This window comes from Syngnathus typhle, linkage group LG15 (assembly GCF_033458585.1).
Source record: "Syngnathus typhle isolate RoL2023-S1 ecotype Sweden linkage group LG15, RoL_Styp_1.0, whole genome shotgun sequence".
NCBI classification, from domain to species: Eukaryota; Metazoa; Chordata; class Actinopteri; order Syngnathiformes; family Syngnathidae; genus Syngnathus; species Syngnathus typhle.
In genome coordinates this window covers 1,142,153-1,158,514 of record NC_083752.1, presented here as the reverse complement: position 1 = coordinate 1,158,514, position 16,362 = coordinate 1,142,153, and the positions used below count along the sequence as shown (strand labels likewise).

General features: G+C 48.8%; 1 protein-coding gene across 2 annotated transcripts in view; it reads right to left on the bottom strand.

The window, feature by feature from the left end:
- sgcd (sarcoglycan, delta (dystrophin-associated glycoprotein)) overlaps positions 1-16,362 on the bottom strand; it is an 82,538-nt gene that overhangs the window by 60,253 nt on the left and 5,923 nt on the right. For both annotated transcript variants that reach the window (XM_061298932.1, XM_061298931.1), the window contains exons 2-5: positions 16,147-16,277; positions 15,860-15,996; positions 12,156-12,266; positions 9,329-9,414 (exon numbers count right to left, since the gene is read on the bottom strand). The gene's annotated coding sequence lies outside the window, so the exon portion shown is untranslated. The remainder of the gene's footprint in view (positions 1-9,328; positions 9,415-12,155; positions 12,267-15,859; positions 15,997-16,146; positions 16,278-16,362) is intronic.

Sequence of the window (16,362 nt, the reverse complement as noted above, 5' to 3'; positions counted from 1 at the left end):
ATTCATCACTCTTATTTATTCATTGTTTGTGCCTGCTTGTTTTTATTTTTTTGTGGGTGTTGTTTACTTGTATGTATATTGTGTACTATGTCTTGTCACCGTGGGATAGTGGCAACGTCATTTCGATTTCTTTGTGTGACTTGGCGTGTGAAGAAATTGACAAGAAAGCAGACTTTGATTTTTGATTCGATGTTCTTCTGACGTGTGGGAGGAAGGGAATTATGGAAGCCGTTTTCATGTATTTCAAAAAAAAAAACATTCTATGAAGTGATCTCAATTCTTTATGGTTGCACGTATGACTGTGGAAAGGAATCACGTTTGGTGATGAATTCATCCGCACGATTACAGGCGAGACGCTTAAAACGCCGGCGAAGCTTTGATTGGAAAACGCCATCCGTACGGGCAATAGCCGTCGCGTAGGGCTGGTCGACGCGGCCCGGTTCCTCCGCTCCGCTCCGCTCCGGTCGAGTGGGAACACCCCGTGCGTGCGGCTGATTTGACTAAAGGAATGACGCGTTTGGATCATTCAAAGAAAATCAATCACAATTACATGCAAAAGCATTTCAAGTGCATTCAAGGTACAAATGAAAAAGTGAAAAATGAGACGACAACGTGGGAGGCAGTAAAATGCTGAAGGCCCTGGCCTTGCTCCCTCCCTCCCTGAGTTGAATCATTGCTTTAATGTATTAAATACTATGATGAGTTCACTTTTTGGGAATTAGGGATGAGAATCAACTTTTCTGTTTGAGGAATCGTCTCTCTTTGTTCGTTTCTTCGCAACTGCTTTTAGTCCGATTATTTTCACCGCGGTGGTGTGAGGAGATAAAAATGGCGTCCCGAGGTAATCGGACACCGCCGTCTGTTCATGCTGCTCTCATCCAATCAGTTTGCGTTATTTGTCTCTCTTGATTGAACTCGCAGCTGGAGAAGATCCTCGCCGCACGCTCATGGAGCGGAATACCAAAAGGCAATACCGCCGGGCCTCGCGGGAATCCCCCCCCCCCCCCCCTTTTTCCGCTTCACCCGGGCATCATTGCAATAATTCAACCGAGGCAATGGGGGGACTCCCCGGATGATTGAGCGTAATGACGTGCGAGCGCATGAGGCAGCTCATCGGAAACGGTAATGAAGCCCGCTATGACCGTGATGATGATGATGATGATGATGGGGAGGAGAAGGACGAGGAAGATGATGAACCTCCGAATGAACAAAGGAGGGTGTGCAGGTGAGGATGATACAAATAAACAAATTGTGACTTCAAAGAAATAGTTCATTTCATCAATAGTTCCATCGGAGGGATGGATGCGGATGACTCATTCGGCCACCTCTCTATTAGATGCCGAGCGGGTCTCCGTTTGCCTGCCAGATTTGTGAGGCGAGAGCAAAGTTCATCAGAACGTGCGAGGGAGGGAGGCCGCCAGACAAGAAAGAAGAAAAGGAAGGGAAAAAGAGCGTGCTCCAAAAGTGAGCCGTGGACTCGGGAGGTGTGGGGAAGTTACGCTGCCATATTGCTAGCTCAAATGCTTTGACGGTAACATATCCACTACATTTGGACTTCTATTGCCACTATGGAGTTCTATGTTTAGCGTGAACATGTGACTCCCGGCGGATTTGGTGCCACAGAAGTGACACCCGGCTCCGCCCTCGAGGGAGCAGCTGGAGGCTTTCTCCAACAAGCCCAGCATTAGACAGCGGAGAGGGGAAAAGGAGCCAGCCGCTCGGCGCCGCTCGGCACCTGGAGGAAGAGGAGCGAGTCGGACGTGCACTGGGCAAAAGGTCTCGAGGGAGTCGAGCTAACGACAACCAGGCGGAAAATAGCCGCCCCCGCGACAAAAGGTGCCTTACGTCCACTTGTTTCATCTTTGACACAAAGTCCATGCATCGATCCTAGTATACAGCAGCGCATCTTCCACAGCTTAGTGGAAAAAAAGACAATCGTTTCTCGGTAGCGAATTGCCGAGAAACAGGTGCACGAAGCTCCTCAACTCACAAACGTACAGCGGATGCGAGCCGTTTGAGGGGGATTGCCACCCGCCAGGCCTGACAAAGCCAAACGAGGCAACAATCTTAGAAAGAGGACGGAAATCTCCACGTGACACTTGTTTACTATGCCCAAGTCGACGACGTTGCGCTCGCTAACTTTGAAGCGCGGTCTTGATTGAAGGTCTTTTGGTTGATTGAGTGCAAGCCTGCCTTTGGCGCCTTCTGATGTGCAGAAAAGAAATTGTCATCTAGTGTCAAACTCCAGTCCTCGCATTCCTACCTCTTTTCCAAGTTTCCCTCGTCCAACACACCTGACGTTCTGCAGGAGCCTGACCGTCGAATCACGCGTGTTTAACGAGGGAAAGTCGGAACTTGGATGTAGGAATGCCACTTCCACTCAAACCCGGACACCTTTCTTGACATTTCCCGAAGCCATGCCAGAACGCGCTGGCTGTGGCGCTGGTGGCGGCGGGGGACGTTCATTTGTGCGAGCGAGCGAGAGAGAGAGAGAATTACGAGGACGTGGCTAGGAAAGTCCACGCTTGTGTGGAGTGGAGGAAGTCATGCGCTTGCATTAAAAACCTTTCAAGCTGGCTCTTCTTTAGTCATGAGGACATTTGTCTTTTTGGGCCACAATCTGGGTGGTCAGGTCGCATGATTTGCAAAAAGGAACAAATTGGAAAGGTGTGACGAGATCCGTTGGACTGGCTGAAGGAAGGGGCTCAGAACAAAGCGGCGCACTTGGTCTCTCACCTCCAGCGCCTCTCGGGGAAGTGAATGACTGGCTGTTTGACCTTGATAGCCAAACGACAGTGAGGAATACGTCGTCGGGCGCCCGCCTTTGCGGGGCCAGATAACGGCTAATGTATGAGGCCGGGGCGACGGAGGAGGCAAGCTCGCTCGCTCGCTCGCTCGCTCGTTCGTTCGTTCGTTCGTTGACTGGCTCGCGTGACTCCACGTAAGGACCGGTGAACCGACGACGTATGCGCTGTCATGGGCACTCTTGGGGTTCTGTCATTTTGCCTTCCATTGAATTCCCCTTTGTTTTGAACGGTGAGCCAGCCCCTGACACCATTGTCCCAAATCAATAGTATGCATGCAACTTTTCCCCTGGAGGCCCTTCTCAAAGTCGGCCATTTTGTTTTGAAGCAGCCATTTTGTGCCAGCGTGCGCTTTTACACACTGATGAACTCTCTTGATCTGTTTCATACAAGCCCCCTTTTCAATGTACTTTTGGAGTGAAGGAGAATATATTGATGTATTTTCTGTTTGCGTGACAAATTTCCGCCAGGGCTGTGCTCCATCCGTCCGTCCGTCCGTCCGTCCGGCCGGCCTTCATCTTAGCTGAGCTGACAGTTGAGAACAAGAGCGACACCCTCCCATAACTGTGTGTCATGTTACGCCTGAAGGCGATAAGATACAGACGTGTCATCTTTTGATATCCTCCGCAACCTGCTGTCGGCACGATTCTCGCGCTCGCCGACGACAGAGGCGTTTTAGTGAACGGTGGGAGTAATGAAGCCTAATTGAAGAGCGACCCCGGCAAGGAAAGACGCGTTTGCTGGTGCGAGCGGCCAAACGGGATGACTGGCCCACTCCAAAGTAGCGTCGTCCTTTTCCACAGCTCTCTTGAAAAACGACCGTTGGCCGCTATAAACGCACTTTTGATGTCTGCTTGCATTTATTTGATGGCAGTGAAATTTCCAGATGAATTTCAAGGACAGACGATTTCATCCCGTTCCGGAATACGGACATGATTAAACGACTTCAGGTTTTCTTCCTAATTGGCTTTAAAACGGCAGTTAACGCGGGACGGGAAAACAACATCATCGAATAGTCTCATGGTTTTACAATGCCTTTTTAGTGCTGCCCTTACATTCAAATTCGGGTGAAAGTAGCAATATTTTACGAAAAGTCACTGCCGAGACTGATGGGCAAGTCCAAAAAGAAGAAAAATGGCCGAGCGTGCTTTGATTACAAAAGGTATATCTTCTTGTCGCATCTGATTAACATTGTTGCCCGGCACCCATTACTCATGCTGCAGTTACGTTGTCAACCGAAGCCTCTATTAAAAAGGACTTCAGCCGCCTTATCTTTTGCGCTCAATTAAACGGGGCTAAATTGTTCGGCGACGGGACGTTTGTCTCCGCTTTACCCGCGGGCGCTTTCCTGCGTGCCTGCCTGGCTGCGTGGCTGCGTGGCTGCCTGGCTGCGTGGCTGCCTGCCTGGCTGCGTGGCTGCTTGCCTGGCTGCGTGGCTGCGTGGCTGCCTGACCGCCCGCCCGCCCGCAGATGCTCAAACGATGCTCATATGCGCCTGCCAAAGTTCCCATGCAAAAGCATCCATCCATGCGGGCGGACTTTTCAAACAATAATGAGCCAAGGGCCTCCAAACGAGAGCATATGTCAAGCTAATTGGCAGTGCATTCATGAAACTAATGATCCTCGCAGAACCTGTTAAGACTTCAAACCCTGATTGAAGCTGCCGCTGACTCAGCAACTTTCTAACAAATCAACGGTGATTGTGTCTAATTGTTTCATACTACAGGACATTATAGTGGGCAGGAAGTGGTATTAAATGTGCGCCGGCGCTTTTGTGTCCAATCGTTAAACAACCTGCGTAGTACGTGGTCCAACGACTCTTTTTCATGACAATTAATTCCGATTTGCGTCACTGCGACAGCCTACGGCGAAAACAATTTTGCATTACACCGGAACTAATATTTTCATTATTCAGCGGCCGAAGGAAGGCCTGTCTTGAAAATGAGAAGAGGAACAAGAAGGGAGGTCATTCAAAGGCTAGACTGTCCGTCCTAATTCAACGTGGTCCAAATTGAGAAAAGAAATGAAAGGCAGACCAATGAAAGCATTTTCATTGGTCTGCCGAGTCATTTCTCACAGGAAGCCATTAGTGTGAGGCGATGCGGGCTAATTGAAAGTTGGAAATTGGAATAATTGCAGCGTGGTTACGTGACTCCTACCATTCAAGCGCTTGCAGCCTTTTTGCAATCGAGCCCGCTCGAATAAAAACCTCCCTCAGACAGTCGTCCCCTTGAGTATCAGCACCTGGTATCGGTACGCACTCACCCACCCGTCTGTCTTCCGTTCGTCTTTTAAGCCATTGTCGAGCGACCGCAGCTCATCAATGTATTGGAAACGTCCTCCATTGGCGCGGCTACTCCTAATCCATCCTAATTGAATTTCCGATTAACGTCGCGCGTATTCCTCGGAGCAGCCGAGCGCTCTTTGCTTTGCCATCGGCGGCTCACAAATCATTTTCTACGGCTCCCCGTGAACTCTTCACCCATCTCGTGTTTGTCAATAATTGATCTGAACTTCCGCCGAGCAATTGACCTCTGCTGTCTGCTCTCCTTTCATGTTTATCACCTTGGTCCCCGGCGGGGGGGGGTCGGATCTGATCCACAATCTGCTCGAGCCGGGTTAGATGTAATTACGAAGCGTGAACTGTGCAATTATGAAAGCCTGCTGCGGCTTACTGTACCAACGGAGGTGGATTGAGCGGGGGGGTTGTCGGCGCATTTTCGCGTGCTAGCACATGTGCCTCGCCTCGCCTCGCCTCGCCGCATCGTAGCAACGGATGCCTCGTCGCGGTCGACTTTGCCGGCAAAACAATTTGCGCTCCGATAAAATGAAACGGTAACAATTGCGTTCATGCTTTCATTTTCCAGTTCACGGATGCTATTATTGGCTCACGCACGTTAGCGATGATCTCGTTGGACCTCGGTCGCCAACCGGAACGGCGGCAACTACCGAGCCACATCAAGTTGCGAAATGATCGAAACGTACCTAGCAAGCTGCTCGCCCGGCCGGCCGGTATCGAAGATTAGGTTAAGGTCATAGAGTAGTTGCCCGGCCGGGTAAACGGTGGCAGGGCAGCATGTGGCTTAAAAGGAGAAAATCCAATTTCAGCAAAGTCGACCAAAAACAAGGCCAAAGTAAGAAAACTTCAAATGGCCGCACCACCCACCCTCACAAAAAAGGCCAAAGCTCGCAACCATCTTGTTTTGAAGTAGGTGTTTTGGTTGCATTCCAAAGCTTTCAACTTCTATTTGGGTTGTTCCATTCCAACCTTTGGTTAAAGTCAACAAAGACCTTGCTTCTGTTATTGCAGAAGTCCTCGACACGATATTGGCACTGAACCGAGACTCGTTTGGATGGATGGATGGATGGATGGATGGATGGATGGATGGATGGATGGATGGATGGATGGATGGATGGATGGATGGATGGATGGATGGATGGAGCCAACCTTGCCCGCCTGTTTTTTATTTTGCGGTTTGACCTTAATCCTAATATACGGATTCTGAAATGAAATCATCAAGTGAAATTTATATAAAAAAAACAAACAGGACCTTCAAATCCCATCTCTTGCTCTTGGTTGATGTTTCCTGCCCAACTCAATACAAATATTTGGGGCTTTTGAATTGGCAAGTCTTTTTTTTTTCCCATCAAGTAGGCGATCTGCCCTATTTCACATTCAGCCTCTGGTGCGCACGCACGCACACACACACACACACGCACACACAAACAAAAGGAGGAAATTGCTATTATGGCTCCTCGTGAACAATCGGGCCGCTATTATAGAATCATCCCGCTCTGAACCATCATGTCGGAGGCCACGTTCCCTCAATTAGGTGGGCACTTTAATGGGAAAAGAATAATTCCCCCGCAAATTGCAGGTTGGCGTCCCCAAGGGGACGTGCGTGGCTTTTCTCCCCCGTGGCGCGCCGTTTGAAGGCTGCGTAAATGAGATTGCAGCTGTCAATCAACAGCGCAAAAAGGGGAATTTGGTTCAAATTACAGCCGTGTGTCAGAGAACAGGAAATCAAGTCACTTCACTGGTTCTTTTATCTCAAAGAAATACGTATTTTAGGTTGCATGACCTGACATGTTTCGGCTTGTACTTCCGCCTTCATCGGATGTCAGGTCATGCGACCTCCAATGTTTGTTTGAGATAAAAGAACCAGTGAAGTGCTTAACAAGTAAAACCAAAATGAACAACTATCAAGTGACCTATTTCTCCTGGTTAAGATGTACCAACTCATATGGAGCAACCACTGTGCTTCACACCACTTCTCCAGACTGGACTTCCAATGCATTATAGATTTCAAATTGTCATTCCACCAAAGGGCGGGGGTGGACGAGCGGCTTCCGTGGGAAAGGAACGCATTCTTGAGAAGGCCGCCAGTGCCGGCCATCCATGTGACCGGAGGATGGTCCTTAAGTACGACTAGCATCAAAGATGAATGGGGCCCATGTAAGGAGATATCCAAGAGGGCTGCTAGGACTGATTTGCCATCCGCAGCACTGCGACGAGCGCGACTACTGCAAGCACTACAGAGGCAATATCTGTTGAAGCTGCGCTCCCTACGACTGTCTGCCAACGAGAGCTTTCTTTATGGCCCGGGCGGGTTTGACTGAATTTCGGGGAGATGTCTGAAAGAAGGGGGATTGCGCCGTTGCGGGAAGGAGTGGAGACGGCCCTCTTCCCCACGCCAGTCGAATGAGTTCCAAAACAATAGCAATTCCTCCCACTACTCCGGCCGGATTCCTACGCAAAATGGACGCTAAGAGCAATGCTACACGATGAACCTCATTATCAATCTTGGCAAACACGACAGGAGCGTTTCCTACGAGCGTAATGAAACCACGCAGATGGCGGCACACATTGTGTCGTGGCCAAATAGGCTGAAAGTAATGAAGAGTTAGTTGGGGGATGGGGACTAGGCAGCTCGAAAGGCTTTCACGTCAGCGTGCTACCGTCCGCGTGTTACTTGTCCTCGTTTCATGAATTCATTAGCTGTCATAAACAAGAGGAATTCATGCACCTACGTACATTGGCTCCCCTGCAGCACTTGCAACACTAAGGCAGGGAAATTGGACATCGATAAGTCAGGAGAACACCCAGGAATAAAAGGGCGAAAGGAAACCAAGATGAAGTATGTGTGAACGTCTTTCAAGCGTGTGGGATAAAGTCAGTGAGTTTTTACAGCCGGGAAACTTGCGAGCAACAAATACGTAAAGTCGCCGGCTTTGACTTTACTTTAATGACTTTATTAAGCGTCCGTCTTTTGGCGGGCAGATAAGCGTGCTGCTGAGCCGGAGACTGAGGCCAGACAGCTGCAATTACAATGATGGCGGCCGGCCATACGCTTCGCCGCGTCCCACCTCGACGGGATTAGGACAACCCCCTTTCTTTTTACCCTCTGCCTGAAGCCACTCCGTTGTTTTTTTCTTCTTCTTCCCCGCAATCAGGACGTGAACGATAAAAAAAAATCAAAAAAATCCACTGGCTGCCGATTTTGCTTACTATTGCCCCCAAAAGGTCTTCCAATAATAGTACAACAAGGGGAGAGCGAGCGAGCGAGCGAGGCCACTTCCAAATGTAATCCAAAGCTCGGCAAGCATCCACGGCGCCTTGCCAGATCCTTATCGCGTCGATCTGTCGACGCTTAATTACGTGCTTGACACGACACCACCGTTTGATAGTTGGATATCGTAGACGTGTAATTAACCCAATAGGCCCTTCAAAAACGGTGGACACACCCCTCCCCTCCCTCTTCAAATGCCAATTTGCTAAATCAAATCAAAGTGGCAGAACAGGGTTTGTGCAAAATGACAACTTGGTTCTCTTAATATGATGACTAAATGATTTTTCATGCACCTCACATGCATCTTTTGTAGTTCCTGTTTGAGAATGAAAGCATTTTATCTCATAATATTCGGACTTAGTTCTGCTGGTACACTTGTTCTATATTCTTCCATTATGGCGCCACGATGTCGGTGGAAGCGCATTTCTCCCAGCCACGTACAGGTCGGCGGGGAAAACGGCAAGCAATCAGCAAACCCTAAAAAGAGGACGGACGGACGGACGGACGCGTGCAGACGACTCCTCGCCTGGCGCCGAGCACAGACGCTGTGAAATGCGCCGGATATAAAGCCCAGAGGTATCACCTCGGCCAAAAGCACCGTGACCAAAATAAATGGGGCAGAGCTATTTAAAATGTCTCCAGCTGAGACGCTGGTGAAGGCCCTCGGGTTTCCGCTAAAGTAAAAAACAATCCAAAATGAGAGAAAACCCTGACCGGAGACATTCATCGGTTATGCGTTTCCACATCACAACGATTATACGAGACTCCAGGTGGACACCGCACGGAATACAAAACCAGGGTCGAAGCCATTCGAGTGAGAGAAGGAAGGGAGTATGGGGACGGACGGACGGACAGGGGTTCTCTTCAATTTCCCCAAAAGATCATCATTGAAATCAGGCTTGGCGAGGTCAACTAAGAAAAAAGAGAAAAAAGAAGGGATGTTTTTGCACGTACCTTGTAGCGATCCACCCCAAAGGTGAATGCTGTTTTCCGTCACATTTGGTGCTTTGGAAAGGCAGACTTTTGAGCACGCGATGCCCCTGCAGACAAATCAAGGATTCAGTTTCAAACTTTTCTTCATGTTGGCTAACGTAGCATTTTGTCAACGACTACTACTTCACTGGTGTTGTTCATGGAGGATCAAGAATATATGCACGCGAGTCTTGTCAGATGACGTGTTGCGGCTTTTGTTCAAATTTTTGCAGCTAATAGTCAGAGCAACAGCTTAGGTCTCCAAAAACTTGATATGAATTGTTTTATGAACACAGCCAGCATGCGATCTGCAATAGCGCCCCCTGGTGTGTGATAGATGATCATAGAAAAGGAGTGACAGGAAGAAGGGCCTGTCTCATCTCATTCCTCCTCTCCCTCTTATTTTTATGTCTACCTGCCAGGTTGCTCATATCCCGCCGCCGCCTCCCGTACGCGCTACATTGATTTTCTTTTACAACCTGTCCCGTAACGTGGCGCTGCCACAAGCGCTCTTGTCATCGCAAATGTCAAGCGATGGGCTTGTCTTGTAAAGGTCAGCGTTTTTACGGGATGTTCAACATGTTTGAAAAAGGGATTAGGGCCGCGTCGGCAGTGAAGTGGCGTGCGCCGCCCCGTATCCAGCGCCGGCACCCCTGCGCCATCGCAACGTGTTTATCAGCAACTTTAGTCTCGGGTTTTTTCCCCCCGTGAATTTACATCATTAGACTTTGAATATTTCAACATTTTCCTGGTGAAATGCAAAATGAGGGCCATTTCTTTTTTTTTCTTGATTTGCATCGTCGTTTTCTCCAAAACGATATTGTTTCAAATCAAAATAATTCCATTGCACTCTTCCTTCAACGTGTCAAGCCGCTGCTTGAGACGCAACTTTTCATATTCCAAATTGTCCGTGTGAGGAAACAATGTCATGAAAAATGTACACGCCTCGCAGTCCCTCATGTCAAAAATATGAGCATCCACATTTCAAATGTCATTATTTGCAACAGATGGCGGGTGACCTCTTTATTGTGATTGCGACAAGACAACACACGGAGTGAAGTGAGGAGGCGCAGCACCACGCACAAACGGATGGATGCACGTACAAAGACGACCATTGAGTTCTTTTTCAACTGTGACCGCCGCAGTATACACTCTTCTAGTGCTACTTCAATTAGCAGCCAACGACAAGGCCAGATTCCTTCCACCCGGTTGCCCACGTCCAAACAGTAAGAGCCGTACGCGGCCAAGCCGCTCGGTCATTAGGGCAAAAGCTAATTAGCTGACAGCAAAGCCGAGGGAGGGAGGGAGGGAGGGAGGGAGGGAGGGAGGGAGGGAGGGAGGGAGGGAGGGAGGGAGGGAGGGAGGGAGGGAGGAAGCGGTGGAGGAAGCGGTGGAGGAAGCGGTGGAGGAAGCGGTGGAGGAAGCGGTGGAGGAAGCGGTGGAGGAAGCGGTGGAGGAAGCGGTGGAGGAAGCGGTGGAGGAAGCGGTGGAGGAAGCGGTGGAGGAGGAGGAGGTGCGCTTGCTCTGTCACACCAAAGAAAATAACAATTAGAAAATGGCGCTGCGGAAAGAACACGGCGCTGGCTGTCAAGATGGCCAAGATCGGAGCGGCAGGCAAAATAGCCGCACGGCCACAACGCTCGGGGTTTTTTTCTTTGCCAAGGCATTTTTCGACCAATAGGTTGCTTTTCTGGTAAATGTTAGACATGTCATGGTCGTTCCTTCCATAGGCCTAAATGGGCGCAAACTAAATATTCACAGTTGACTTTTCTTCCTGTCATTTGTCCCTTTTCCAAGAAGAAATTCTAATCTCATCCATCTTGGTTTTCTTCTAATGAGAAATGTTAAGCGCTCTTAATTGATACAGAATAAACACAGCCTCGGTGGAGCTTTGCCGTCCAGCCGGGTCCACATTGATTCGGACTCCGCTCGGCATTAACGAAAGGCCGCCGAACGTGCTCGGAACGCAGCCGTGGGAGCCGGCTGAGGAAGGCCGGCCGGTCGGTCGGCCGGCCGGCCGGCCGGCGCTTGATGTTGTTGTTGCCGCTTCTCTTTTCCCCAGCGGGCAAATACGCATCAAGCACAACAGCGGAGGGCAAGGACTCCCCGCATCTTTTTCATCATTCTCTGGCCACAATTCCCCCAACGGCGGGCGGAGAGGAAAAAGAGCAGACGCCGAGCCGTCGTCAGAGGAGAAGAGCGTGCCACCCCGGCCGGCACCTTCCTTGGCAGCGGGCGTGCGGCTGCAATGAACATCCCATCCCGCATGCCTGCTTCCAGCACACCTCCCTCCCTCCCTCCCTCCGTATGTCTTAGTAGGTGTCAAAGTCAAGGCCCGGGGGCCTGATGCGGCCCGCTGCCTCGTTGACACGGCCCGCTAAAACAAATGGTGCGCGTCCACTTCCAGAGTGGGAAGTGACGTGCTACCGCTATTTTCTTCCGATGGGTCAATTCAGCGTGGGACCTGATTTTTCCTACTTGAACCTGCAAGGCTAAGATGCGACACGCCTCTGCTTTATATGCAAATGCGGTAGCCGCAGCGGGTAGCATTATCAAAGGGAGCGAGCGAGCGAGCGGGATGCAGTCGCGCCCCGAGGCTGACACCAAACCCCGACATCCCTTCCCGCCGTGTTTACCTGCCTTGCTGAAAAAGACGTTCTATTGCATCACGGTCAAACGTGTTTATTTGAGAAATAAAACAACAACGGCACCACCGCTGGAGAGGAAGGAAATAGAAATTCACAGCATGACAAGAATTGAGCAAAGATATGCATTTGCCGTTAGTGTGTGTGTGTGTGACATCACGCACCTACAAAATGAACTTTGGGCACGTCTGCTCTTTGACGTAGAAGGCTGAACATTTGTTTCTTTTCTCTCCCTTTGCTCCTTCTAAGCATCACGCTTTGGGATGACTTGGTAGCTGCGGAGGGAAAGAAAAAAAACAAAAAACGTTTGCGTAGATAAGAGGAACTTTATTAATCTCACGTGTGAGAAACTGCATGTAACAACAGCTCGACCTCCAAGAAAAGCATCACGAGTAACCCGCTGGTGTTTACGTGTCGTCTGCTAGCTTTAGCACTTTAGCACTTGGGGACTGACTGTCTGTGAGGTCCTTTTGGATGCGTCAAGACGGTGCACGTCTGCACCGTGTCAGCACTTGTGTCAATTCAATAGCAGCACCAGAGGCCACGGCGCGGTCACAAACGTGCAAGCATGCGTCGAAAAACAAACGTTTGTTCATTTAAGAGTTTCTGCTTCAAAAGAAAAGTGTCATTAACTTGGAAATGGAAATAGGAACCAAGAGTTTGTGCTCAAAGTGTCCCTCCTTGCCAAAAGGCTCATGTATTGCGTTCTGGCTATTGGGGCCCCTGGCACGGCGGGGTGGGTATGATGTCGAGATAGTAAAGGCGGCGGGGTTTGAAGTGCGTATCGGTTAAGGAACGGATGGAGCAGATAGAAAGCGCTTGGAGTGAAGCTGACAATTTTCTGCATGAATCAGCGGGACTTATCGCGGCCATCGAGCTGGAAAATATAGAATGTGACTCGGAGACGATGCTATATAGGACGGTCCTTATCGGAGTTGCTCACGTCCTCTGGATTTGCCGCTAAAACCGGTTCTTTATTTATCGAATGATTTATGTTGACATCCTTTTTCCCTTTATAAGTGAGGGGAATTTGTGGATTATTGATCTCGCCAAATGATCCCACAACAGGTCTGACAAGGGCGGTGAAATTGAAATCTGTTTATTATGTGCCGCTAACTGGCATCGAAGACGCTCAAAGTCGATTTCCCGCCAAGCAGAAGACAAACCGTGGCATGAATCAAGCAGCAGGAGCAGGAGCAGCAGCGGCGGCAGCGGCAGCAGCGGCGGCAGCGGCAGCGGCGGCGGCAGCGGCAGCGGCAGCGGCAGCAGCAGCAGCCTCTCCCGTTTAAACTTTAATGACCAAACGCAGACATCTACATCATCGACAACTCCATCCGCGGCCAAACGCGGGGCTTTTATTTCTTTTTTTCGTGCCTGCCTCAAACTCAAAATGCACGAGCAACTTTAAGAATCGGCCCGGTTGATTATCAGTAATAGTTTTCACCGTGATGTATATTGTTGACATACTTTGAGAACAAGAGGTTCAAAATATGTTTGGCGGTGATGACAGCAGCCATAAGTCCAAAGGAGAAAACAAACGAGCATAAAACAAAGCAAGCGTCACCATCACTCAAACTAAATGGGCGACTCGTGCGGCGTGGACCAGCTATTGGTTTTCGCAGCACAAGTGCCTTTGCCAAATGTTTTCTGAGGTGACCAAAGACAAGTATTGCACTGTTACATTTTTGGTGTTAATAAAAAAAAAAAAAAAAGAAAAGGTTTTTACGATGGCGAAGTGGTTCTGAACACAATTTTAAAGCTTTGGCTACCTCGTCAAGTCTCGGAATTACATACGATGTGGATTTAAAGAAGCGGGAAATGCTACGATGCTCATTTTCTTGGGGAACATAAACCGTTTGTCTTTCGACAAAGTAGTGAACTCCACCAAATAATTGGACGACGCTAACATTCATACCAAACTACTCTATTGGTGGAAAACACACGATGGGCAATTGACGCAGTCTTTTCTGGTTTCCCGCATGCGTGGCCAAATAATTGGACGACGCTAACATTCATACCAAACTACTCTATTGGTGGAAAACACACGATGGGCAATTGACGCAGTCTTTTCCGGTTTCCCGCATGCGTGGCCGTGTCCTTACGGGCTGGTGGAGAGCAGTCGGTTTCACAGTCAGCCGCGCCGAAAAGCCGGGCCACCCGCATTTTCGATAAACGAGGCAATAACCTGTAACGCAACGAAGTCACCTTCAGACCTCGTCGTTGAAATAATCATGTATTGTAAGACCTAAAGTAGCATTTGGATGGCTCTCTTTTTGGGCTTATTTTACTTCAACAGGCGCTCAAGAATGCCAACACCCCTCCGGACTCATCATTCAAAATCATTTGCTAAAGGCAAGTGGATGGGCGCATCATTTAAATGTTGATCTCGTCACCACCGTAGCGGAAATGTCATATTGAAAAGGATGACTTTGCTCTCATAATGGAGCCAGTCGGAGTCTCTGGGAAAGACCCGCAGCGACTCTACTGTGCCAGCATTTACGAAAAAAGAAAAACAACAACAATATACTGTTAGCCCGGTAGATGGATCGCTCCGGTATCAGAATACGTCATGGCTAATTGTTTAGCCAACTGTCTGATTACACTGAAAAATGTGGCACAATTGCCAATCACCAACAGCAGGGCCGGGTGTCCAAATTCGTTCCTCAGCCAGTAGTAGTGATCGTAAATGACGCTTGGAGGTACCAGTATTAAAGATATTAGGGTGTTATCCTGCTATTGCTAGCTTTGGTACGTTAGAGTACTTTGCTGCCTTGCCTTTTCTGTTTCCAGTAAAACGGTTGTTTACTGAAGCTAATTGTTTCGCAAAGTGGTCAATTGTAGCAGATGAAATGAGATTGAATCCAAGTAGCGCTAGTCATGAATAAATGAGCCTGATCTTAGCTTGTGTTTCCAGCTCCCTGTATTCACATTTGGGCTCAATCCTATCTTCTGTTTTGTTGCCAGACAGTATGAAAAAGCAGCCGCCTGTTGTAAACAAGGCGCTAATTAGCCGTCACATCAGAGGCGCCGCTGGGCCGGCTGCCGCTTCGCAGCGTCATACCGTAACTCAAAACGTTTGTTTCAACAAGGCGCAAAAAAAAACTAAAGTAAATGGATGAAATGTATTATTCATCACTGCCGCCCAGCCACTACTGTGCTGAATGGAAATAACCGTGCACGCAGCTCATCAATATTTGAAACGTCATTTGTGAGGAGTGTAAACAATTCATTATGACGGTGGATATGTCGCGCCGGGATAACCGCGTGCACCTTTTATGCTAATTGAGAAAATGTGGCAAATTGTCTCCACAAACGCATATCGGGAATCAATTGAAATGGATTGAAAGTGGAATGCTTGCAGACAGCCACGTTACAATGAATTGGGAAAGAAGACAAACATCAGGGGCAACATTTCAACAAGAGCTCAAAGTGTACAAGATTCACTTTGGCCACATGCTGCTTCAACAAATCTCCCGATCAATCTTGCTCGAATACAAAAATGCGAGGTGAAAGAAGTGTGACAATTTAACATTTGAAAAAGACAAAATGTCCCTTTGAGATAAAAAGGAAAACAGAAAAGCCTTCTTGAGATGGACCTGATATGTGAAAAAGGCCGTCTTAAAGGATGATCAAATTCCCCCCCAAAAAAGACAATCACTTGCTCTAACTAACTCAAGCCTCCATGATTGCCATCCATCATTTCATCATACAAAACACTATTAGCCGCCGGCTTCCATGATACGTTGAAAAGAAAAGGATCAAGTGAAGTCGCCGCCAAGAAAATGAACACCACTGAACTTTTTGTTGTTGTTTTTTGGTTAATAACAAAATCAATGGAGTTGTAGTGAAGACGAGAAGGAAACGTTACCTTTTGAGTGTGGTTTCAGCCGTTGCGTGCTCCCGCAAAGACGCAATTAGCCGTGATCCGCTTCGCTAGCGGGAGATGTGATGGGTTTTTTCTTTTATAATTGCCCTATTTTTCGCTGCACACTGTTGAAACTCAAACTGCGGGAGGGGGACAAAAAAGAAAGAAAGAAAGAAGTGTACGGTAGAACGCGCTTCCTGGGGGGTGCGATGAATGAACAATTAGCAATAACGCATTCAGTCACAATTTCACATAATCAAATTAAAGAGCTTCCTCGTGTTGCTACTTACGGGCCTCGTTTTGTTATTGCTTGTACTCCAGACCTGTCGCGGGCAGCGTAGCCGGTTAGTGATGCGGCGAATACGAGTCGCCTGGTCCGAGCTGTCAAAGTGAGGCTTGCCACATTGCTTGAGCTCCCAGGCTGTCAAATGAGAGTCATTAGAAGAAATTGTCAAGTCTGGCGAGCGCTGCGATGAGGTCGAGAGCCCGCTGCGGCGCTCTTTGGA